This window comes from Coregonus clupeaformis, chromosome 10 (genome assembly GCF_020615455.1).
Source record: "Coregonus clupeaformis isolate EN_2021a chromosome 10, ASM2061545v1, whole genome shotgun sequence".
Classification (NCBI taxonomy): Eukaryota; Metazoa; Chordata; class Actinopteri; order Salmoniformes; family Salmonidae; genus Coregonus; species Coregonus clupeaformis.
In genome coordinates, this window is record NC_059201.1 from 61584985 (window position 1) to 61608735 (window position 23751).

General features: G+C 44.8%; 1 long non-coding RNA gene across 4 annotated transcripts in view; it reads right to left on the bottom strand.

Moving 5' to 3' along the window:
- Window positions 1-3160: 3160 nt before the first annotated feature.
- Window positions 3161-23751, bottom strand: part of LOC121576049 — a 38085-nt gene continuing 17494 nt past the window's right edge. For 3 of the 4 annotated variants that reach the window (XR_006661524.1, XR_006661523.1, XR_006661521.1), the window contains 5 exons: window positions 22845-22958; window positions 22677-22766; window positions 4132-4229; window positions 3956-4039; window positions 3161-3704 (listed from right to left, as the gene is read on the bottom strand). This is a non-coding gene — a long non-coding RNA (uncharacterized LOC121576049). The remainder of the gene's footprint in view (window positions 3705-3955; window positions 4040-4131; window positions 4230-22676; window positions 22767-22844; window positions 22959-23751) is intronic. The other variant, XR_006661522.1, reaches the window with a different exon arrangement.

Genomic DNA, 23751 nt, shown 5'->3' on the forward strand with positions numbered 1-23751 from the left:
TATTTGGGGGCCCGCACAGCCCTCCATGTGCTCGCCAGAGGTAGCCTGACTGCCATTAGGTACCGAGATGAGATCCTCAGACCCCTTGTGAGACCATATGCTGGTGCGGTTGGCCCTGGGTTCCTCCTAATGCAAGACAATGCTAGACCTCATGTGGCTGGAGTGTGTCAGCAGTTCCTGCAAGAGGAAGGCATTGATGCTATGGACTGGCCCGCCCGTTCCCCAGACCTGAATCCAATTCAGCACATCTGGGACATCATGTCTCGCTCCATCCACCAACGCCACGTTGCACCACAGACTGTCCAGGAGTTGGCGGATGCTTTAGTCCAGGTCTGGGAGGAGATCCCTCAGGAGACCATCCGCCACCTCATCAGGAGCATGCCCAGGCATTGTAGGGAGGTCATACAGGCACGCGGAGGCCACACACACTACTGAGACTCATTTTGACTTGTTTTAAGGACATTACATCAAAGTTGGATCAGCCTGTAGTGTGGTTTTCCACTTTAATTTTGAGTGTGACTCCAAATCCAGACCTTCATGGGTTGATAAATTTGATTTCCATTGATAATTTTTGTGTGATTTTGTTGTCAGCACATTCAACTATGTAAAGAAAAAAGTATTTAATAAGATTATTTCATTCATTCAGATCTAGGATGTGTTATTTTAGTGTTCCCTTTATTTTTTTGAGCAGTGTATATAAAAATATTGCTCCACAAGGTTGGGATTCAAATTCACACATTGAGATGAGGCAAAAACAATTCTCAATTTTCTCCTTTACCGTGACATGAAACCAGTGTTACTGTTAATAACCTCATTAGCATGCTGCTTGCTGTATGTTCACAACGTATAATGATCCATTAACATTTACATTTACATTTTAGTCATTTAGCAGACGCTCTTATCCAGAGCGACTTACAGTTAGTGAATACATTTTTTTTTTTTTTTTCATACTGGTCCCCCGTGGGAAACGAACCCACAACCCTGGCGTTGCAAACGCCATGCTCTATCAACTGAGCTACATCCCTGCCGGCCATTCCCTCCCCTACCCTGGACAACGCTAGGCCAATTGTGCGCTGCCCATGAGTCTCCCGGTCGCGGCCGGCTGCGACAGAGCCTGGATTCGAACCAGGATCTCTAGTGGCACAGCTAGCACTGCGATGCAGTGCCTTAGACCACTGCGCCATTAACTAAATGGAATGTAGCACATACTACATAAACAAACCATTTTGTAACTTGCTGACAGTCATGAAATCCAATGGTCAATGCTGCTGAACTACTTAAAGGCAGGAATGCGCTACCGCCCCACTGCTTGTGTTGTGTGCTCGGTTATTAGTATCACTGTCCGCCCCAGCACCATGGTGAAACAAAAACAATAACAAAGTTGCTGGGGCGGACAGTAATATTATTAACCATGTGCACAACACAAGCAGGGTAGCGGATTCCTGCATTAAGAGCACATCATTTCTGTAACAATAATAATACTTTGTCAAATACAAAAGGAACAAATTATTCAGGTCTGCCAATACAAAATATACTTATAGGCCTACACTAACATAAGTCAGGAAGTTGTGCGTGTTTCTAGACGGTATAAATCATTTCCAGTCATCACAGGAGTGGCATATTAGGCGGCAAGCTAAACAAGTTCAATATTCACAATGCTCTTAGGTATGTTTCCTGAAGGCTTTCTCTAGTGCTGCGTCCACTTAATGCTCTTCAAATCGATCCCTTCTTGCACCATCTCCCACAAGGGGCTGAAAAGTTGGAGAACAATGAAGACATTGAGACCTGTTAGAGTGCATTGATAATGTTGCAAATTAACAGGCTAATATATAGTATTCCATTAGCTCAGGGATGGGCAACTTTGATGGGGGCCACAAAAAAAAATCAGAACTGATGAGGGGCCGTAGGGGTTGCAGGTCTGCGTACCCATATCCATACCCACACATGCAGTATGCCTTTTGGGTGCCCTAAGCGAAATTTGAAGTTTAGAGTTAATTTCCTGCAATTCTTCACATTTTGCCATGGGGCGGAGAGAAGATTTTAGCAATTTTATAACTAATTTCATGCAATTCTACTCATTGTGCCATGGGACGGAGATAAGATTTTAGCAATTTTATAACTCATTTCATGCAATTGTACTCATTGTGCCATGGGACGGAGAGAACAATTTGCAGTTTTACAGCTAATTTCCTGCAATTCTACACATTTTGCCATAGGGTGGAGAGAAATGTTTGCAGTTTTTAATAATATCTGACAGAGTGATAACAAAATGTATGGGGCCCCCCGGCCGGTAATTGGACCATGATTGAGTCACGGTATATCTGTGCATTCAAATGGCCATCGATAAAAAAGCAATTGTGTTTGTTGTCCGTAGCTTATAACTGCCCATACCATAACCCCACCACCACCATGGGGCACTCTGTTCACAACGTTGACATCAGCAAACCAAATCACTCGCCCACACGACGCCATACATGCTGTCTGCTATCTGTCCGGTACACATGAAACCTGGATTCATTCGTGAAGAACACACTTCTCCAGCGTGCCAGTGGACAAAGGTGAGCATTTGCCCACTGAAGAGTTACGATGCCAAACTGCAGTCAGGTCAAGACCCTGGTGATGACGACGAGCACGCAGATGAGCTTCTCTGAGACGGTTTCTGACAGTTTGTGCAGAAATTCTTTGGTTGTGCAGACCCACAGTTTCATCATCTGTCCGGGTGGCTGGCCCCAGATGATCCCACAGGTGAAGAAGCCGGATGTGGAGGTCCTGGGCTGGCGTGGTTACAGATGATCTATGGTTGTGTATTTGACGTACTGCCAAATTCTCTAAAACAATGTTGAAGGCGGGTTATGGTTCTCTGGCAACAGCTCTGGTGGACATTCCTGCAGTCAGAATGCCAATTACACACTCCCTCAAAACCTGAGACATCTGTGCCATTGTGTTGTGTGACAAAACTTCACATTTTAGAGTGGCCTTTTATTGTTCCCAGCACAAAGTGCACCTGTGTAATGATCATGCTGTTTAATCAGCTTCTTGATATGCCACACCTGTCAGGTGGAGGGATTATCTTGGCAAAGGAGAAATGCTCACTAACAGGGATGTAAACAAATTTGTGAATAACATTTGAGAGAAATAAGCTGTTTGTGCGTATGTTTTATTTCAGCTCATGAAACATGGGGCCAACACTTGACATGTTGCATTTATATTTTTGTTCAGTATATTTAGGTTAAAAGGATACCTATGTCTTCGACAGGCTGCCTCACACCAATCTCATTGTTCACTGTCATCAGACACCAAACTTGTGTCTGGATGAATTGTTTCCTCCAGTAGCTATAAACTATTTCAACATTTTAAGATCAGCATGTGGGGTATTTAGGACATGCAAACATATTGAAGAAATAGGCTATGAGAACTTACAATCAAGTTACCTGGACAATTGAGCTTATTCTTAGTACAAGAAAGCAGTAGTGGATTTATACAATGGGGCTCTATAAAACATTGCACATAGAACAAATGTTTAGATTAAACAACCAAACAATTAAGCTTGCCTGTAGGTAAACCAGGCCCTTAGTCTTCACAGGAAGATAGATTATGTCAAAGCCCTTTGCCTCCAAGACTCGACAGGAGGCCAGCACACACTTATGCTCCGTCTGAGTGGTGTTAACGTGCTTCTTCTCGGCCTTGTAAAACCGGGCCACACCCTAGGAGGAAAGCATTGTGGGAAGAAACAAAAACAGACACTCAGTTCCTTTTCCTCTCAAGTGTTATCATGGTATCTTAATTTACAAATACATGATACAACAGAACAGTTGATCGACCTTAGCTCCTTCTTATGTCTTAATCTTTTCATCAGCTGGCAGTTCTTGGCATGTATTATTCACCCTCCCAAATCCTTGCCAGAGGCCAACCTTGCTCTTAATCTGACTGCTAAAGCGGTACAAGAGGGACTTACTTTGAGTGACATATTATTGGATTCAGTGGCACCACTTGTGAACACGATTTCACGAGGATCTGCAGCAATCAGGTCTGCCACTTGCTGTAAGGATAAATCAAAGGAAGATATTTTAGCACCTGACATCATTGGATGACATGATGCAATAGCTGGTCAATTAATTGTCATTCAATTACCTTTCTAGCTTTTTCCATTGCACTCTCACTGTTCTGGAGTGAGGGTAAACATAACAATCCTCTTTATTGGGAAGCATTGCATCCTGAACTCTTGGATCCTATTGTCATGAAATAAAATATATTGAGTCTGTGGTGGTTGCAATACTCAAAGATGACATTTCATTGAATCGAATTAATAACACCCAATGATTTACCGATTTTATGACACCAGTTTTCTACAATTATCGTTGGAGAGGCTAGAGGCTGGTAGATACAATACCATTGGTGTTGTTGCTTGAAAATCCATGTACAGAGGTCGCAGCTCATTTCTCCAGTTCTCTACTTTTTATAAATTATGTAAAAACACCACAATATTGACATTTGTTATTAGGGTCCAGCAAGCACACACGTCTGTGTGAATTAATTGGCAAATGTCTCATGCATTCAGGGCAGAAAGACACTGTCATACTGATGTGATGATGGCATAAAAGTCGGGGAACTGGTGCTAGCAGATTTGAATGGCTAATGTCATGCTCCATTACACTGGCGTAACACAGAGAGAATTTAACAGTACCTAACTAGCTATCTAATAACGCCTATCAGCCATCTGGAACAGGTCTGATTAGGCAATATTTTAATAGCTAGCCTAGGGAACTGGCTAACGTTAGCTTGCTGCGTCATCGAATGACCATCATTCGCTAACTACATTTACATTTTAGTCATTTAGCAGACGCTCTTATCCAGAGCGACTTACAGTGAATACATTATAATTTTTTTATTTTTTATACTGGCCCCCCATGGGAATCGAACCCACAACCCTGGCATTGCAAACGCCATGCTCTATCAACTGAGCTACATCCCTGCCGGCCATTCCCTCCCCTACCCTGGACGACGCTGGGCCAATTGTGCACCGCCCATGAGTCTCCCGGTCGCGGCCGGCTGCGACAGAGCCTGGATTCGAACCAGGATCTCTAGTGGCACAGTTAGCACTGCGATGCAGTGCCTTAGACCACTGCGCCACTCGGGAGCGCTAACTAGGCAAGCTAACGTTAGCCAGTTCCCTTGCTATTAAAATATCGCCTAGTGTCGTAGTAAATATATAATGTTATAGCTTGGTCTGACTAAAATCTTGTGCATGACCCATCTTGTGTTGGGCCTTTGGATTTAATACAATGCACAAAGACTTCTATCTTGTCGGCCTTATCAGCAGGTGGCTATGGACAACACCCACGCCATAGGTCTCTCAGTTCTCCCAAACTCACGACTTCTTGCTCTGAGGACATACACACACACCCCCACACACACACACATATACACACACACACACACACATCATCATTGTTAAACATACACACACACACACACACACACACACACACACACACACACACACACACACGCACACACACACACACACCTCATCATTGTTAAACATACACACACATACACACACACACACACATACACACACACACACACACACACATCATCATTGTTAAACATACACACACATACACACACACACACACACACACACACATACACACACACACACACACACACATCATCATTGTTAAACATACACACATACACACACACACACATACACACACATACACACACACACATACACACACACACACACACACACACACATACACACACGCACACACACACACACACACACATCATCATTGTTAAGCACACACACACAAAAACCCCCTTCTCTTAGGCTGAACATCTGAAGACAGAGAACCCGACTCAGAGCCAATGCAATGGAAGTGACCTCGACCAACTCATCAGGACCAATCAGAAGATCAGAACTACTAGAATCAACCTACTTTATTTTATTGTATAAAATGTCAGCACACAATGTTTAGGGGCTCGCTCTCTCAGATATCTCCCTACGAGGTTGACGAACGGGTCCGTGCACGCTATTTACAGATATCTTTACCTCTGAATAAACTGCCTCATATTATACAATTATCCACCGTGTCCGAAAGTCTCTACTTGGTCTCCGTTCTCCAGTAAACTTGTTTTATCAACAAACTTGGTAGCAGAGGGTGGTTTTCTAACTCTGAATTCGGTCCACAAAAGTTGATAGAGACAGGAGACAAGTAAGAGACGGATCTGAAAGGACGGGTGACCTGTCCGCAGGAGCAGCCGGGAATCCAGCTCGCCTCAGGAAACTGATCTAGACGGCCGTCAATACAAAGGTAAGCAGAACCTGTTAAAACAAAATCTGCATATTGTATTGTAGGATAAACTAAATTATGATCAGTAAGTACTGGGCGTGAGTATGGATTACTGTAAAATTTATAACATATCTATTATGACTCAAAAGGCACATATGTAAAGATATCTGAATTCTTTAGGTTTTTACTGTTGAAATGTGACTCTCTAGGGGAGGAGTCTAGTTACAGAGGTTGTGGTTCACGAGAGACGGACCCTTTTATTTTTTACTGTTGATATCTGAAATCTTAGGTTTTTACTGTTGAAATGTGACTCTAAGAGAAGAAGTCTAGTTACAGTGGTTTTATTTTCTGTTGAAATGCGGCTTTCTAGTGAGGAGCCTATTACAGAGGTTTTGGTCCACAAGCGATGGACCCCTTTTATTTGATCCACAAGAGAAGGATCTGGTGACTTGATAAAAAGATTCAGATAGTCGGGGTTGAGTTAATTCCGTGAGAATCCAAGTCCAGAAAAGGTTCTCCCGACTAGACGCCAGTTGAATGGTTTAAACGACTGGGAGTCTCCTTGAGGAGAATCAAAAAAAATAAAAATAAAAATACGAGTTCAGATAGTCGGGCAATTGGTTGACGTGGCACTCAACTATATGTACTGTGAGGAACTTAAACTGAATTCGTGTGTTGATGCTGATATGTAATGAAAATGTAATTGTTGAAATGATAACCTGAATGTTGTGTAAGATTGGCCGTTTCATGAGACTAACTAGTGGATAACTTTTAAGAGGACCACTGAGTCCTATTTTGCCTGTTATGTAGCCGCTGCGCTAAAAGCTGACTTGAACTTTTTCCCTCTTGTGGTGTTGGTATTTTCATAATTCCTAAAATTAGATTGATAATTATTTTGGAAGCGCTCGAGTTTGTTAATATATTGTTCCAAAAGGGCGATTCTGATACCTTTTGGGAAAATATATAATAACTCGAATAACTGAAAAACAATAATAACTTTTGCTAAATAATTCCTAAAATTAAATTGATAATTATTTTGGGAGCGCTTGAGTTTGTTAATATATTGTTCCAAAATGGCGGTTCTGATACCTTTTGGGAAAATATATAATAACTCGAATAACTGAAAAACAATAATAACTTTTGCTAAATAATTCCTAAAATTAAATTGATAATTATTTTGGGAGCGCTTGAGTTTGTTAATATATTGTTCCAAAAGGGCGGTTCTGATACCTTTTGGGAAAATATATAATAATTCGAATAATTGAAAAACAATAATACCTTTTGCAAAATAATTCCTAATAATAAAGTATTGAACATTTTTTGTGTACGAGGGTGGGACATCAGAGATAAATCTCAGTCAGCGCCAAGAATACATTGCTGGATTCGGCCAGTGACGGGCTAAGAGCACCAAGATAGTCTAAAAAAACTGTATAACCATGGCAACCACTACCGTCCCAAAACTCAAGTTTAATGAATATCTAGATCAAAAAATACAGGATAGAGCGGGAGTGGTGCCGAATGTTTTTTAATTCGATCTAAAAGTTGGTGCGAGAGGAAAAGGCAAATCATCGATCTAAAAACAGACGGAAGAGTGACCTGAAAATCCTGGAGAAATCAACTATTCGTCTTGGCTCAGGAAACCTGATCAGAGCGCGCTCTTCTAAAAAGGTATGCAGAGCCTGTTAAAACGAAATCTTGCATATTGTATTATAGACCAATACCAAATTATGATCAGTAGTACTGAGCGTGAGTATGAATACTTGTTAAATAATTTTCCATCCTAATGAATTAAGGCATACATGAGATATCTGGTACTGTGTTTTATACTAAGGAATTAAGGAATAAGGAATAAGGAATAAAGATAAACGTATCCAGAATGTGTCGAACTACGGATTGACGCATTGGTGGATAAGATTTGACCCACAACTAGATTCCTAAAGGGACCCAGTTTGAACTGAGACCTTTTGCATAAATCCTATTAGGGGAGGTCCTACCCTATAGGTTGCGAGGAGGTAGAAGTTTAACTGTGGCAGAGTTCTAGACATTAGGTGGAGGGAGAGGTATGGTTTTGAGGGACGTCTGGACGCAGATAAACTCGAATCCATGCTTAAAACAGATACATAAGGTGTGTAAAGGAGAAATGAGCAGTGAGAGAGAAAGAGAGAGTTGCGAGGGGAGGGGCTGGAGAGAGTGAAAGTGTGGCTTTTGGAGCGAGGAAAGACTGGAGTTGGCTGGGAACACCACGGGGTGATTATTTGAGAGGTGCCTGTGGGTTTCTGACGAGGGATGAGATGGGTGAGAAAGTAGAGAATATTTACATTTGCATTTTTGGTGATTTGGCAGATGCTCTTGTCCAGAGCGACTTGCAGGAGCGATTGGGGTTGAGTGCCTTGCTCGAGGGCACATCGGCAGATTTTTCGCCTGGTCGGCTCTGGGATTGGAACCGGCGACCTCTCGGTTCTTGGCGCGGCGCTACTGATCACTAAGCTGCCTGCCGCACCATATGAGTTTAAGGTTGTGGCGTTGTTTGATCATGTGATAAGGTTTAATTTGTAATCGGACCATAACTAAAGTGGTTGTAGAAGTAATGTATAGGTAGGGGAGAGCCAATAGGGGGCTCCATTGAACTATTATGGTTTATTTGGCATTTCAATGGCATAAGGTGAAATCTGTATGCATGAGGGGAATTCGATTATGTATTATTATAGTATTATGGACACTCCGTAATAAATAAACTGAACCAAACAAGACGTTACTACAGCAATAGAGAATAGTTAATGTTGTTACGTTAGTTCTTAAACCCGATGATAGAGGAAAATGCAGAACGCTGTTAGAGTGTGTTTTATTTAGGCTACTAGGGTGTTTGAGACGGAAGGGCTGGCTAGACGGGGGTGATGACGTGGCTGGATGTGCGACGTGAAAGTATTTACTTTGTGAGAATCGTAGATGGTGTGGAGTGACTGGCGATGTCCCTGGTTCGAACACAGGTAGGGACAGTAGACAAAGCTTTCGCAGTGGGGCTATATACCTAGATTACTATGTGGATGTGAAAGGTTGAATTAGATAGCTTAAATAGAAGTATTCTAGAAAAGTCTATGAAAATATGTTATAAGGTTACCATGCGCTCTCCCCGAAGGAGCAAGGGGAGGGTGAGAGACAGTACAGTTCAGATGGTAGGAACATTATTAAATGTATGCTAATCAACGATAGCAAGTATTTGTTTTATTAATTAGGGCATAATCAGAGAGAACAGTTAAATAAATTGAATAGCGAACTGAAATGGTTTAGCGGGAAAATATAAATGTTTGGTACATGTAGCAGAGTTAGGGTAATCAATTAAATAATAATTGTATACGCGAGGAATTTTGAGTGGTTTTATAGATTAGTTATGAGGAATTAGATTGATACAAACAATTATTGATGGGTTAAGACTGGGGATAACCAGGAGAAAGAGATTAGCTCATCTCGTTGGAATGTTGCCAAGGGCTAGGGAGCAGTAGTGAAGTTAGGCCGTATTTAGGTCATGAAAGTGAGCTACCAAATTAAGGCCTGGCTATTTGTGGTTGTTTTTCAAATTGGGTTTTCAAATAAAAACAACACACCTAGTATGATGTTTATAAAGCCTTGTTTCAATTTTGGGGGTTTTCAGCAGGTCAAGGGTTATAGGTCTTAAAGGTGCACACAGTGAATTTTATGGATTTTTTAGGTTTTGGCTGAGTTTGGGGTATATATGATTTCTTATGAGAATGAATGTCATGAGGACTTAATGAACACTTGGGATAACTAACATTTATGAAATATTTAGAATAATGGTAATTGTTTAGTGTACTATGGGATTAAACAGTTCGTTAAATGATTTCAATGGCCTCTGAACTCTGTTTTAACATTCTGGTGTTAATTAATCATCCACACTAGTACATTCTAAAGGCATGAGAGGAAGACTTTAAGATAGTTTATTTTACTAAGTTGAGGGTAATTTATAGTACTGTGAAAATTGTGAAGAAGATTATAATTTGGTAATAATATATTTGATTTGAACCATAAATAACAGAAGAGAGAGTGGAGGAATGGCAATTGGATAATGAAATACCAATATTAACTAAAGTGATTGTTTAGGTAGGTGGTAATATTGACACATGGCCAAATCATGTGTCAAAGAGGGGGATGGTTGGATTAAATATTAAATATATACGAAGGAGAGGACAAAATACTTAAAAAAAAAAAAAAAACATGTATGATAGTTTATTAACCACACCTGTATGTCAGAGGTTTTGTGCCCCACAGGTGAACTAAAGGAGAAGGTGACCCACTCTATCTAACCAGGAGACTGAATCAGGCCTGGCGGGAAGGGCCCTACCAAGTACTGCCTTTGCCAGCAGAATAGCTGAGAGATCCATCTGGGTGCATGTCACACACTGTACAAAACCAGCTACACCTGACGAACAAACACAGAGTTAGGAGAAAGATCCGATCACCACTATGGTTCGGGGGTTGCCTCCTTAACGAAGATTCCTTAACGAAGATTCCCTTACCCTGTCTGATCATCCCTGTGTGAGTTCGATAGAAGGTAAAGCAATGGGTTGGCCTCTGGCATCTGACATGTTCTCAGGGCAAGGGTGGGGATTCACAGGTCTCCCGACGGTAGGTAGCTGTCTGATTGTGGGGGCCATATTCCTAACACACACGGACCCTCCTGTTTCAGCCAGAAGTGGTAGTTAACCTAACACAAGTTGAAAAGGCATAGGAGACAGCTAGACGTAGGGAAAGGGGAAATTCTAGAGTAAACCTCTCTGAGGGAGGTAGTGAGACCGGGGCTGTGATAAAGATAGTGCAAAACTATGGACCTGGAGGAAGTAGTACAGGTGGAAACGGGGTATAGAAATCTTAACCTGTGGTTGGAATGGATTCAGTATACGGGAAAAAAAAAAACTGTCTAAAGAGGACTGTTTTGCCTGTAGGACAGCCAAACCAGGGATAACAACTACTCCGTTCCCCTTGACAGGCTTTAACTCTCTGTCAGGTTTTTCCTCCATGCAAGCCACCTGGGAATGTGGTGAAAGAGTCTTATGGTAACTTGCACTATCTGTTTCCCCCGATAACAAAGTCATCCCGACCTGGGTTGCCTCAGTTTGAAGTCACAGGGGATTCTTATTATTGTTTTTCTAGGACTAGTAAGGATAGGATACTGTCACACCCTGGTTCGGGGACTCATTATGTTGAACCAGGGTGTGTTCATTCTATGTTTTCGGTTTCTCTGGTGGGTGTTCTAGGTGGTTTATTTTCTATGTTTGCCGGTGTGACTCCCAATCAGAGGCAAACGAGTGTCAGCTGTCGGCTGTTTGTCTCTGATTGGGAGCCATATTTAATCTATCTGTTTTCCTTTCGGGTTGTGGGATTTTGTTCGTGTGTGTGCGTGTTGTACACTAGACGTCACGCTTTCGTTGTTTATTGTTTTTGTTGTTGTGAGCATTTAATTAAAATCATCATGTTCACTCCCAACGCTGCGCTTTGGTCCTATTTCATAGACGGACGTGACAGAAAATCCCACCAAGACCAGACCAAGCAGCGTGTCGAAGAGCCATCGCGAATAAATCTCCGTGGCAGCTTCGATTGGGTCAAGCCCATGGAGGAGCTGAGTGAAGAGGGTTGGAGACAGAGGAGCGAGAGATGGGAGAGAATGTTGGAGGCCTGGGAAGACCCCCAGAACATTTTTAGGGGGGGGCTCACGACGTGGACGACGGGGCAGCAGGAGGCCGCGATGGAGCGGTCCAGCGGGTGTGAAGAGGAGGCCGCCAGGTTAAGGGGGCCACTGGTCACAGAGGAGAGGGATAGTGTGGAGGCACGGCGAGAGGTACTGGGGTGTGTGTCCAGTCCGGTCCGGCCCGTTCCTGATCTCTGCGTAGGGCCAGTGGTGTGTGTCTCCAGTACGGGCCGGCCTGTTCCTGTTCCTCGCATCGTGCCGGTGGTGCGCGTCGCCAGCCCGGTCCGGCCTGTTCCGCCACTCGCACCAAGGATACGGTGCGCGTCGCCAGCCCGACCCGGCCTGTTCCGCCACTCGCACCAGGGATACGGTGCGCGTCGCCAGCCCGACCCGGCCTGTTCCGGCCACTCGCACCAGGGATACGGTGCGGCGTCGCCAGCCCGACTCGGCCTGTTCCGGCCACTCGCACCAGGGATACGGTGCGCGTCGCCAGCCCGACCCGGCCTGTTCCGGCCACTCGCACCAAGGATACGGTGCGCGTCGCCAGCCCGACCCGGCCTGTTCCGGCCACTCGCACCAGGGATACGGTGCGCGTCGCCAGCCCAGTCCGGCCCATCCAAGCTTCCCGCACCAAGTCTGTGGTGCGTCTCGTCAGTCCTGTCCGGCTCGTCCCTGCTCTCCGCACCAAGTCAGTGGTGTGCGTCGCCAGCCCATTCCGGTCCATTCCTGCTCCACGCACCAAGCCAGGGGCGCGTGTCGTCAGTCCGGCTCCGGCCAGCGGGGCTAGACAGGACCAGGAGTACTTTGGGGGTTGGAGAGGGAGTGGGGATCAAGCCCGGAGCCGGAGCCGCCGCCGAGGAAGAATGCCCACCCAGCCCTCCCCTGTTTTGCTCGTATTTAGGCGCGGTCACAGTCCGCGCCTTTAGGGGGGGGTACTGTCACACCCTGGTTCGGGGACTCATTATGTTGAACCAGGGTGTGTTCATTCTATGTTTTCGGTTTCTCTGGTGGGTGTTCTAGGTGGTTTATTTTCTATGTTTGCCGGTGTGACTCCCAATCAGAGGCAAACGAGTGTCAGCTGTCGGCTGTTTGTCTCTGATTGGGAGCCATATTTAATCTATCTGTTTTCCTTTCGGGTTGTGGGATTTTGTTCGTGTGTGTGCGTGTTGTACACTAGACGTCACGCTTTCGTTGTTTATTGTTTTTGTTGTTGTGAGCATTTAATTAAAATCATCATGTTCACTCCCAACGCTGCGCTTTGGTCCTATTTCATAGACGGACGTGACAGATACAGGGTAGGGCATCTTAGCTCCTGCTCCCACACAGAGAATGTCACACCTAAAGAGACCATGACTAAATCTCTCCTCTTTGTTGCAGCAAGAGGATTATAGGAGCCAAAACCAGGCCCGTGCTGACATCTGATGGATGTGTGGTGATAACTGATTGTGAACTCACCTACATACGCAAACAATCAAACGTGTCAGAGATTGGTGAGTTGTCACATAGAAAGTAGGACCTCCTCCCGGGATCCTTTGATGAAAGGATATATATTGATGGGATCCACAATCAGATCGCAGCTGGGTTTGAATCAAGTATTTTCTGGTGGTCAAACAATTAATAAAAATGTAGATTGGATAAATTATATTTAATATAACCAGCAAAAGATTTATTAACCACACTCGTGATGCAATAAAGGGATTAGCTGAGCAGACAGCGGCAACTAGCTTAATGACATGGCAGAATAGAATAGCTTTAGATATGCTTTTGGCTGAGCGGGACGGGTTTGTGTTCTGTTTGGATATATGTGTTGTACTTTCATCTCCAACAATATAGCACCGGACGGGCCTGTGACCAAAGCGCTTGAGTGACCATCACCACGCTGGCGAACGAACTGGTTGAGAACTCTGGTATTGATAGCTCCATAAACGGTTGGTTTGATAACATATTTGGTAAATGGAAAACTATTGTTGTGACTATTCTGGGTGAAGTTATGGCCTCTATGGGTATACTTGTTCTTTGTGGATGTTGCCTTATTTCCTGGCTGAGTGACTGGTTTGGTGAGTACTCTTCTATGGTGGTTACTGGATTTCTGACCCTAGTAATTGTGTTTTTGCTGTTAATGTGTTGTGCTGCTTGCATCGTCCCTTGTCTCAGGAGGTCAGTGGTAGGAGTGGTGCAGGCGTCAGGTATGATGCTGTTGTTACCGGCCCAGGATGATGCAGGTGACTCTGCTACTGACTCTGAGACCAAGCTGGATGATCCATGTTTTGCCTAGTAAAATACATACACGCATTTATTTTCAGTTCTTGCTCATTTATTACCTTATGTTTTTACTAACCACTGTGATTGTTTATTCTTCCTGATGTGAAGGTAAAGGATTCCTGGGTGGCTGGTAGCCAACTCAGTACATGTTAGGTGTAGGGGGAGGAATAGAGGGTTAAAATTATTATTTTTATTTTCTATTAACATTAAATGTTGTGATTTAATTTCCATATCCTGTTATTCTTAAGGGTGATTATACTCAGTTTAGAGTGACACCATAAAATTGTTGGGTTTTATTTTTAATTGGATCTGTATGTGATGAATAGCTTGGAAGGAATGCATTAAGGAGGAGCACTACTGATATGGATTGTTTCACATAACAGGCTGATAAGAACACTCTCTCTTTGTTGTCTGTGAAACTGTCCTTGAACATGGGTACATGGAGTACAGTTTTTGGGGGCTCGTCCTTTTGGGTGCTGACTGTTGTACTATTAATAAAAACGTTGATAGAATTAACTGCATACATTAATGTTAAAAATTAGGCAATTGGACACAACAAGGTTTTGAGGCGGTGCATGGCCAGTTGGCTGCAACCTCTCTCATGGCTTTCCAAAATCGTATTGCTGTCGACATGCTCCTGGCTGAAAAAGGAGGAGTATGTGCTATGTTTGGTGAACAATGTTGTACCTTTATTCCCAACAATACAGCCACAGATGGCAGTTTGATAATTGCCCTGGAAGGGTTACAAACTCTTAATGGCAAAATGAAGAGCCACTCAGGGGTGGATACTTCAATGTGGGACTCTTGGATGGATGCGTTTGGTAAATATAAAACGCTTGTTTCTTCTATACTTGTATCCATCTCAATTTTGCTGCAATTCTAGTGCTTTGTGGATGCTGTTGCATTCCATGCATACGGACGCTGACAACCAGGATTATAACCACCGCTATTGATCCACATCCTGCAGATAACGGTCAGATGTTTCCTTTGCTTGCTATTGACGATGCTGACCAAGGATATCTGGATGATGAATAGCATTTAAGCTTTTTGTCACGTCTCTTGTGAGATGTGAAGAGGGGGAATGTAAAACTTTATCCTCTGATAAAGTTTTCCCTATTTTGCCAATTGCAGCATTTAAGCTTTTTGTCACGTCTCTTGTGAGACGTGAAGAGGGGGAATGTAAAACTTTATCCTCTGATAAAGTTTTCCCTATTTTGCCAATTGCAGCATTTAAGCTTTTTTGTCACGTCTCTTGTGAGACGTGAAGAGGGGGGAATGTAAAACTTTATCTTCTGATAAAGTTTTCCCTATTTTGCCAATTACACTGTTAGCTTGTGTCACGTCTTAAGTTTTCCTTCTTTACTGTTACTTGGTCACGTCTCTGGGGAGACGTGAAGAGAGGGATTTGTCGTAGTAAATATATAATGTTATAGCTTGGTCTGACTAAAATCTTGTGCATGACCCATCTTGTGTTGGGCCTTTGGATTTAATACAATGCACAAAGACTTCTATCTTGTCGGCCTTATCAGCAGGTGGCTATGGACAACACCCACGCCATAGGTCTCTCAGTTCTCCCAAACTCACGACTTCTTGCTCTGAGGACATACACACACACCCCCACACACACACACATATACACACACACACACACACATCATCATTGTTAAACATACACACACATACACACACACACACACACACACACACACACATACACACACGCACACACACACACACATCATCATTGTTAAACATACACACACATACACACACACACACACATACACACACACACACACACACACATCATCATTGTTAAACATACACACACATACACACACACACACACACACACACACATACACACACACACACACACACACATCATCATTGTTAAACATACACACATACACACACACACACATACACACACATACACACACACACACATACACACACACACACACACACACACATACACACACGCACACACACACACACACACACATCATCATTGTTAAGCACACACACACAAAAACCCCCTTCTCTTAGGGCTGAACATCTGAAGACAGAGAACCCGACTCAGAGCCAATGCAATGGAAGTGACCTCGACCAACTCATCAGGACCAATCAGAAGATCAGAACTACTAGAATCAACCTACTTTATTTTATTGTATAAAATGTCAGCACACAATGTTTAGGGGCTCGCTCTCTCAGATATCTCCCTACGAGGTTGACGAACGGGTCCGTGCACGCTATTTACAGATATCTTTACCTCTGAATAAACTGCCTCATATTATACAATTATCCACCGTGTCCGAAAGTCTCTACTTGGTCTCCGTTCTCCAGTAAACTTGTTTTATCAACACTAGTCAGACCAAGATACAAGATGACAAGTAGCTAATGAAACATTGTGTAAAAACCTCACGTAATATCAGCTACCTCTCTCAACAACATTCACGGCACTTTCAGCATAGTGTTCGGTGGCTTGGGAGCCCTCGCACGGATCTCAGAAGCTTCGCCGTAACAGTCTTGCTCATCATCTTCACAATTGGGCAGTGTTGCCAACTCGTCAGTAAGGAAAGTAGCTATTGGCTGTCCTAAAAGTCGCTAAATGACGGCATCACCTAATTTTCACAATTGGCCATGTGCATGTAGTTGTGATGGACGCTGTAGGAGAGAGGAATAACGTCGTGGGAGAGACAAAAAGTGAGTAAAAAACACCCTACATTTACATCCCGCCCTGAATTTAAGCCAGGGCGGGATCAGCCAGCGGTGGCTTCCCGCATTCGCGATTCATTTGCAGTCTGGACACGGAGGGGTGAACATCTCCTGCTCTGACTGCAGCTGGGAGGGACTGCTGCGCAAGGACTGGGCCGCCTGTGAGTGCTTTGGGATGGGGGCGGGGCCCACGGCAGCACCCGCTGCTCGTTGAGAAGAGTAAGAATGATACGTGCTTTCACATCAGTCTCCAATAACACCAGAAAAAGTCGCTAGATTTGTCGCTAGTCGCATTTTTGAAAATGTGTCACTAGAGAGGTCTGAACACTCGCTAAATATAGCAACATTTCTTAACTAACAATAATCATACAATAAAACAGACTGAACAAGTGTAAGGCCTAGATTCAATCAGATCAAACGTTAACCGGCGATAGCCGACACCCGCATAGCTGATGTTTTGGCGGTGTCTGAGGTGTTACTTCGTTGGATCGGTCAAATCGGTAAGCAGCTGCTCTTGATCGTTGTCACGAAACTACACCCGTCCTACTTGCGTTCCAAGTTTGAGAAAGTCTAGGCTATATAGATATAATGACGCTCAAATTCAAAATCATTAAATGAAATAATTAGGATTTCTATCAGCCTAATCGAGGTGTAGATTACATCTCAAATTCCAGTGTTCAAACTTGTAAACAGGGCTGCATGAGATTTCTGTTAATGCAACTCTGTGCTGCCAATGGCAATGTCCGCTTTAGTTATAATGCCAGGAGACGCTTGTGGATTTGACAGCTCTAACACAGTTCCACCTCTGACCCCGCCAAAACAACCGCTATGCAGATTTTGGCTAAAACGGATGTGATTGAATAGAGCCCCAAGTGAGGAAGAGTATGCATGTGCGTATACATTGTGATGTCACGAGAGGCTGTGTCCTGGAGGGACGTTACATCCCCCTGAGATGGCTGCAAACCCAGACAGCTATGGCTCCATCTGCTGGTATGGTCGGGAACTCCAACCCTCTATGGCCAATCTTCCCACGCAGCTGAAACCAATGAGGAGCTGATGAGCGGAAGGTTTGTTGAAGGGAAGAGACACAGTCTCCAAGCTGGGCTCTCTGGAGGACAAGAGTGCTGCACGTCCACTTCCATGAGGAATATAAGGATTTGGAGATACTTACCTTTGGGAAATACTCACCTTTGGATATATGCACCTGTGGAAATACGTGTGGGACATTTGGAAGGACGTTTTGCTGGGTTGGCCACTAGCTGCAACGTGGAATACAGTAAGACTGGGGAAAAGTTATTTGAGCGAGGGAGAGTTATGATTTTGGATGTGGAAGAGACATCCCTGAACTGTTAACCCTTAAAGAGCCACCAGAGAACAGAGTTGTGTTATACTTTCGTTAGTTTTCCAAGACCGTTAATAAAATCCTTGTTTTGGTTGAACCTGGTCTCCTTGCACTACTTGAGCAATCCCGCTGAAAGCTGTGTAGCCTCTCGTGACATCACAGATGGTGGAGAATACGGGCACGCTCAAGCGTTAATAGTGCATGTCAGAGGAGGATACCGAAGGTTTGATCACCCAGTTTTCCAAGTTGGCCGTAGGCTCCCCGCCGACTGAAATGGAGGACATATTGAAAGCCCTTGTTGCTGGCCAGCACGCCCAGATGCAAGCAAACGTGGCTCTCTTGGAGGAGCAAAAGAAAGCCAACCTTCTGAAGGCAGAGGAATTGCAGTTGCAGAGACAGAGGGTTGTCCAAAATACCCGCCCAATAAAGGCAAGTGACTTTATATCTAAGATGGGAGCTACCGATGACATTGAGGCATACCTGCATGCATTTGAGGCCACGGCCACTAGGGAAGCCTGGCCCAAGCAACAGTGGGTTGGTCTGTTAGGCCCCTTTCTAACCGGGGAATCGCTGAATGCTGTCCGGGACCTGGGCCCTGACCAGGTTACTGACTATGATGCCCTGAAGTCTGAGATCCTCAGCAGATATGGACTCACAAAGTTTGGTATGGCCCAGCGCTTTCACAGCTGGACCTTCCAACCAGACCAACCTCCTCGGGCGCAGATGCATGAACTTGTCCGAATCGCAAGGAAATGGCTGGATCCGCAGAGGAATACAGCAGCGGCGGTGGTGGAGGCCGTTGTGGTGGATCGTTACCTCACGCGCCCTGCCTTATGAGGCAAAACGGTTCATCAGTCAACAGGCCTTGACCACGGCTGATCTGACCGTGGAAGCTGTGGAAAAGTACCAGGCCACAGCGGAGATGCTGAATGCTTCCCGAAAAGACCCCAGGAGTGCGGCCCCACCACAAATGGGAAGAACCCGTCCAAAGGACCCCAAGGTCTCGAACCCAGCCACGTCAGGACTTATCCCGGCTCCAGGGGGAGCCAGAAACCAGGCGGGTCCAAGAAGAGTACACCAGGAGGGGGAAACTCGACAGTGTTACCGGTGTGGGGAGATGGGACATATCTCCTGGCAGTGTGGGAAACCAGCCGATGAACCTATGCCCACTGCGGAGTCCTCCAGCTCAGCACCCACACACCGTGTTGCCTCGCTCTTGGGAGTCGTAGATGGCGGCCCAGATCGACCCCCCCACCTGCCCGGTAACTGTGAATCACCATGATGTGGAGGCCTTACTGGATTCTGGTAGCCGGGCCACCCTGGTGCGTAAGGATTTGGTGGGCCCAACGTGTCTGACCCCGGGGAAAGTCCTCCCAGTTTCCTGTGTCCATGGGGACACCAGAGAATACCCCATTACTGAACTTACAATGACCAGCACACGGGGAACCATACACACGACGGCGGGGGTGGTTGATTCCCTCCCCGTCCCTGTCCTAATTGGACGAGACTGCCCAGCCTTTTACCCACTCTGGAGAGAGTCTCAGGAGAGGATAACCCGAGTACCTCGGAAACGGAGAGGCAAGACTCATCCTGGGAAGGCTCCGGTGCAATCCTCCGAGTTACTCACTCCCGCCCCGGGCTCTGATAGGGATGGCAGGTGCCCAGACCGACACAGAGACGGAGCTACAGAATCTGGACAAAGAACTGTCTGGTCTGAAGGGGACCGCTGAGAGGTATCGTTTGTTAAAGCAACAGTTAGACATGAAGACAGAAGAGTTAGATATCCTCCAGGCTAAACTCCAACAGAGCTCCTTCCCTAAGCAACAGGAGGAGCTGGAGAGGCTGCGCAGGACCATCGAGGAGTGTGAGGAGACCCTGCGCAGTAGTAAGGAGGTCCAGAAGAAGGCAGAGGAGAAGTACAAGGTGTTGGAGAACAAGATGAAGAATGCGGAGGCAGAGAGAGAGAAGGAACTGAAAGCTGCTCAACAGAAGCTAAACTCTGCTAAAACCAAGGCTGATGCGTTCAGTAAGAAACTCAAGGAGAGACAACAGGAGGCTGAGTCCCTGGTCCTAGAGGTGGAGGAGTTGAAGAGAGAGCAGGCTGGCAAGCACCACGGCAACGCGGACGCCCTCTCCCGGCGTGATGCCTTCTTCGCTGCCTTTACCCCGACGAGGACGTCGGTCCCGAGGAGGGGGATGTGTGATGTCACGAGAGGCTGTGTCCTGGAGGGACGTTACATCCCCCTGAGATGGCTGCAAACCCAGACAGCTATGGCTCCATCTGCTGGTATGGTCGGGAACTCCAACCCTCTATGGCCAATCTTCCCACGCAGCTGAAACCAATGAGGAGCTGATGAGCGGAAGGTTTGTTGAAGGGAAGAGACACAGTCTCCAAGCTGGGCTCTCTGGAGGACAAGAGTGCTGCACGTCCACTTCCATGAGGAATATAAGGATTTGGAGATACTTACCTTTGGGAAATACTCACCTTTGGATATATGCACCTGTGGAAATACGTGTGGGACATTTGGAAGGACGTTTTGCTGGGTTGGCCACTAGCTGCAACGTGGAATACAGTAAGACTGGGGAAAAGTTATTTGAGCGAGGGAGAGTTATGATTTTGGATGTGGAAGAGACATCCCTGAACTGTTAACCCTTAAAGAGCCACCAGAGAACAGAGTTGTGTTATACTTTCGTTAGTTTTCCAAGACCGTTAATAAAATCCTTGTTTTGGTTGAACCTGGTCTCCTTGCACTACTTGAGCAATCCCGCTGAAAGCTGTGTAGCCTCTCGTGACATCACAACATGTACACTACCTGTCAAAAGTTTGGACACACCTACTCATTCAAGGGTTTTTCTTTATTTTTACATTGTAGAATAATAGTGAATACATCAAAACTATGAAATAACACATATGGAATCATGTAGTAAACAAAAAAAGTGTTAAACAAATCAAAGTATATTTTATATTTGAGAATCTTCAAATAGCCACCCTTTGCCTTGATGACAGCTTTGCACACTCTTGGCATTCTCTCAACCAGCTTCACCTGAAAGGTGTTCCCACATATGCTGAGCACTTGTTGGCTTCTTTTCCTTCACTCTGCGGTCCGACTCATCCCAATCCATTTCAATTGGGTTGAGGTCGGGGGATTGTGGAGGCCAGGTCATCTGATGCAGCACTCCATCACCCTCCTTCTTGGTAAAATAGCCCTTACACAGCCTGGAGGTGTGTTGGGTCATTATCCTGTTGAAAAACAAATGATAGTCCTACTAAGCCCAAACCAGATGGGATGGCATATCGCTGCAGAATGCTGTGGTAGCCATGCTGGTTAAGTGTGCCTTGAATTCTAAATAAATCACTGACAGTGTCACCAGCAAAGCATCCCCACACCATAACACCTCCTCCATGCTTTACGGTGGGAAATACACATGCAGAGATCATCTGTTCACCCACACCGCGTCTCACAAAGACACAGCGGTTGGAACCTAAGATCTCCAATTTGGACTCCAGACCAAAGGACACATTTCCACCAGTCTAATGTCCATTGCTCGTGTTTCTTGGCCCAAGCAGGTCTCTTCCTATTATTGGTGTCCTTTAGTAGTGCTTTCTTTGCAGCAATTCGACCATGAAGGCCTGATTCACACAGTCCCCTGTGAACAGTTGATGTTGAGATGTGTCTGTTACTTGAACTCTGTGAAGCATTTATTTGGGCTGCAATTTCTGTTATCCTCCGCAGCAGAGTTAACTCTGGGTCTTCCATTCCTGTGGCGGTCCTCATGAGAGCCAGTTTCATCAGAGCGCTTGATGGTTTTTGCGACGACACTTTAAGAAACTTTCAAAGTTCTTGAAATGTTCTGTATTGACTAACCTTCATGTCTTAAAGTAACGATGGACTGTCGTTTCTCTTTGCTTATTTGAGCTGTTCTTGCCATAATATGGACTTGGATTTTACCAAATAGGGCTATCTTCTGTATACCTTGTCACAACACAACTGATTGGCTCAAAAGCATTAAGAAGGAAAGAAATTACACAAATTAACTTTTAAGAAGGCACACCTGTTAATTTAAATGCATTCCAGGTAACTAGCTCATGAAGCTGGTTGAGAGAAAGCCGAGAGTGTGCAAAGCTGTCATCAAGGCAAAGGGTGGCTATTTGAAGAATCTCAAATATAAAATATATTTTAATTTGTTTAACACTTTTGTTTACTACATGATTCCATATGTGTTATTTCATCGTTTTGATGTCTTCACTATTATTCTACAATGTAGAAAATAGTAAAAATAAAGAAAAACCCTTGAATGAGAGGGTGTGTCCAAACTTTTGACTGGTACTGTATGTGATAATTACCTGTATCACCTGTCGCTGCTGCTGTAACAGGTGCAGGGGCAGACGACTGCAGCTGTGAGGGCTGTGGTTGAGCTAATAGGGGTGTCAGATCTAAAAGAGAGAGGAACAATTTTCATAAGTGAAAATAATTATACAACAAAACAGAGTGAGTGTGTGTGTGATAATTACCTGGACCACATCACACTGCTTCAAGTCTACAGCCTCTGGAAGTTCCAGTGTGCCACTCCAGGCCTGGAACAGCTTGGTGGAAACAATGTCACCTACCGAGCCTGGTTGTCAGATCTGAAAGATAGGCACAATATTATTTTTATGACAAAGCCTTGACTACACTAAAACCTACATTAAGTGTGTGTGGCAACCGCGCAGCAGACTACATTTTTCAAACTGCTCATTGTACTTGCCATCGCAATCTGTGGTGTGTGTGATCTGTGTTATTGTGACTCAACCTGACCTTACTGTGTGTCAACCTGACCACATCCTTGTAGTAAGACATTCAGTGATTAACTTTGGGAAAAAGTGTACAGTAAAAAGGATGTCAAATATTCATATCTGGATTGACAAGTTTGCTAAATCATATGTTACAAAACCTCTAGGGCTTAGTCTAAACAAATTAAATAGAGGATTCTGGACCTAAGCCCTAGGACCATGCCTCAGGGCTACCTGGCCTGATGACTCCTGGCTATCCCTGTCCCCAGTCCACCTTGTCGTGCTGCTGATCCATTCTCTGCTGTTTCTGTCTGCGGCTATGGAACCCTGACCTGCTCAGGACTCACCGGAAGTGCTACCTTGTCCCAGACCTGCTATTTGATCCTGTCTCTCTCTACCGGACCTGCTGTCTCAACCTCTAATTTCTCAGCTATGAAGAGCCAACTGTCATTTACTCCTGAGGTGCTGAACTATTTTACCCTCTATAACCACTGTGATTATTATATGACCCTGCTGGGGGAATATGCACATCTTCCTGTTTACAGCGTTCCCTATGGGGAAATCAGACCAGCGCCACAAAACCAACCAGTGGCCGGAGTTATATTACATCCGGGTTGGTTTAGAAACCCCATTGACAATGCATAGGAAA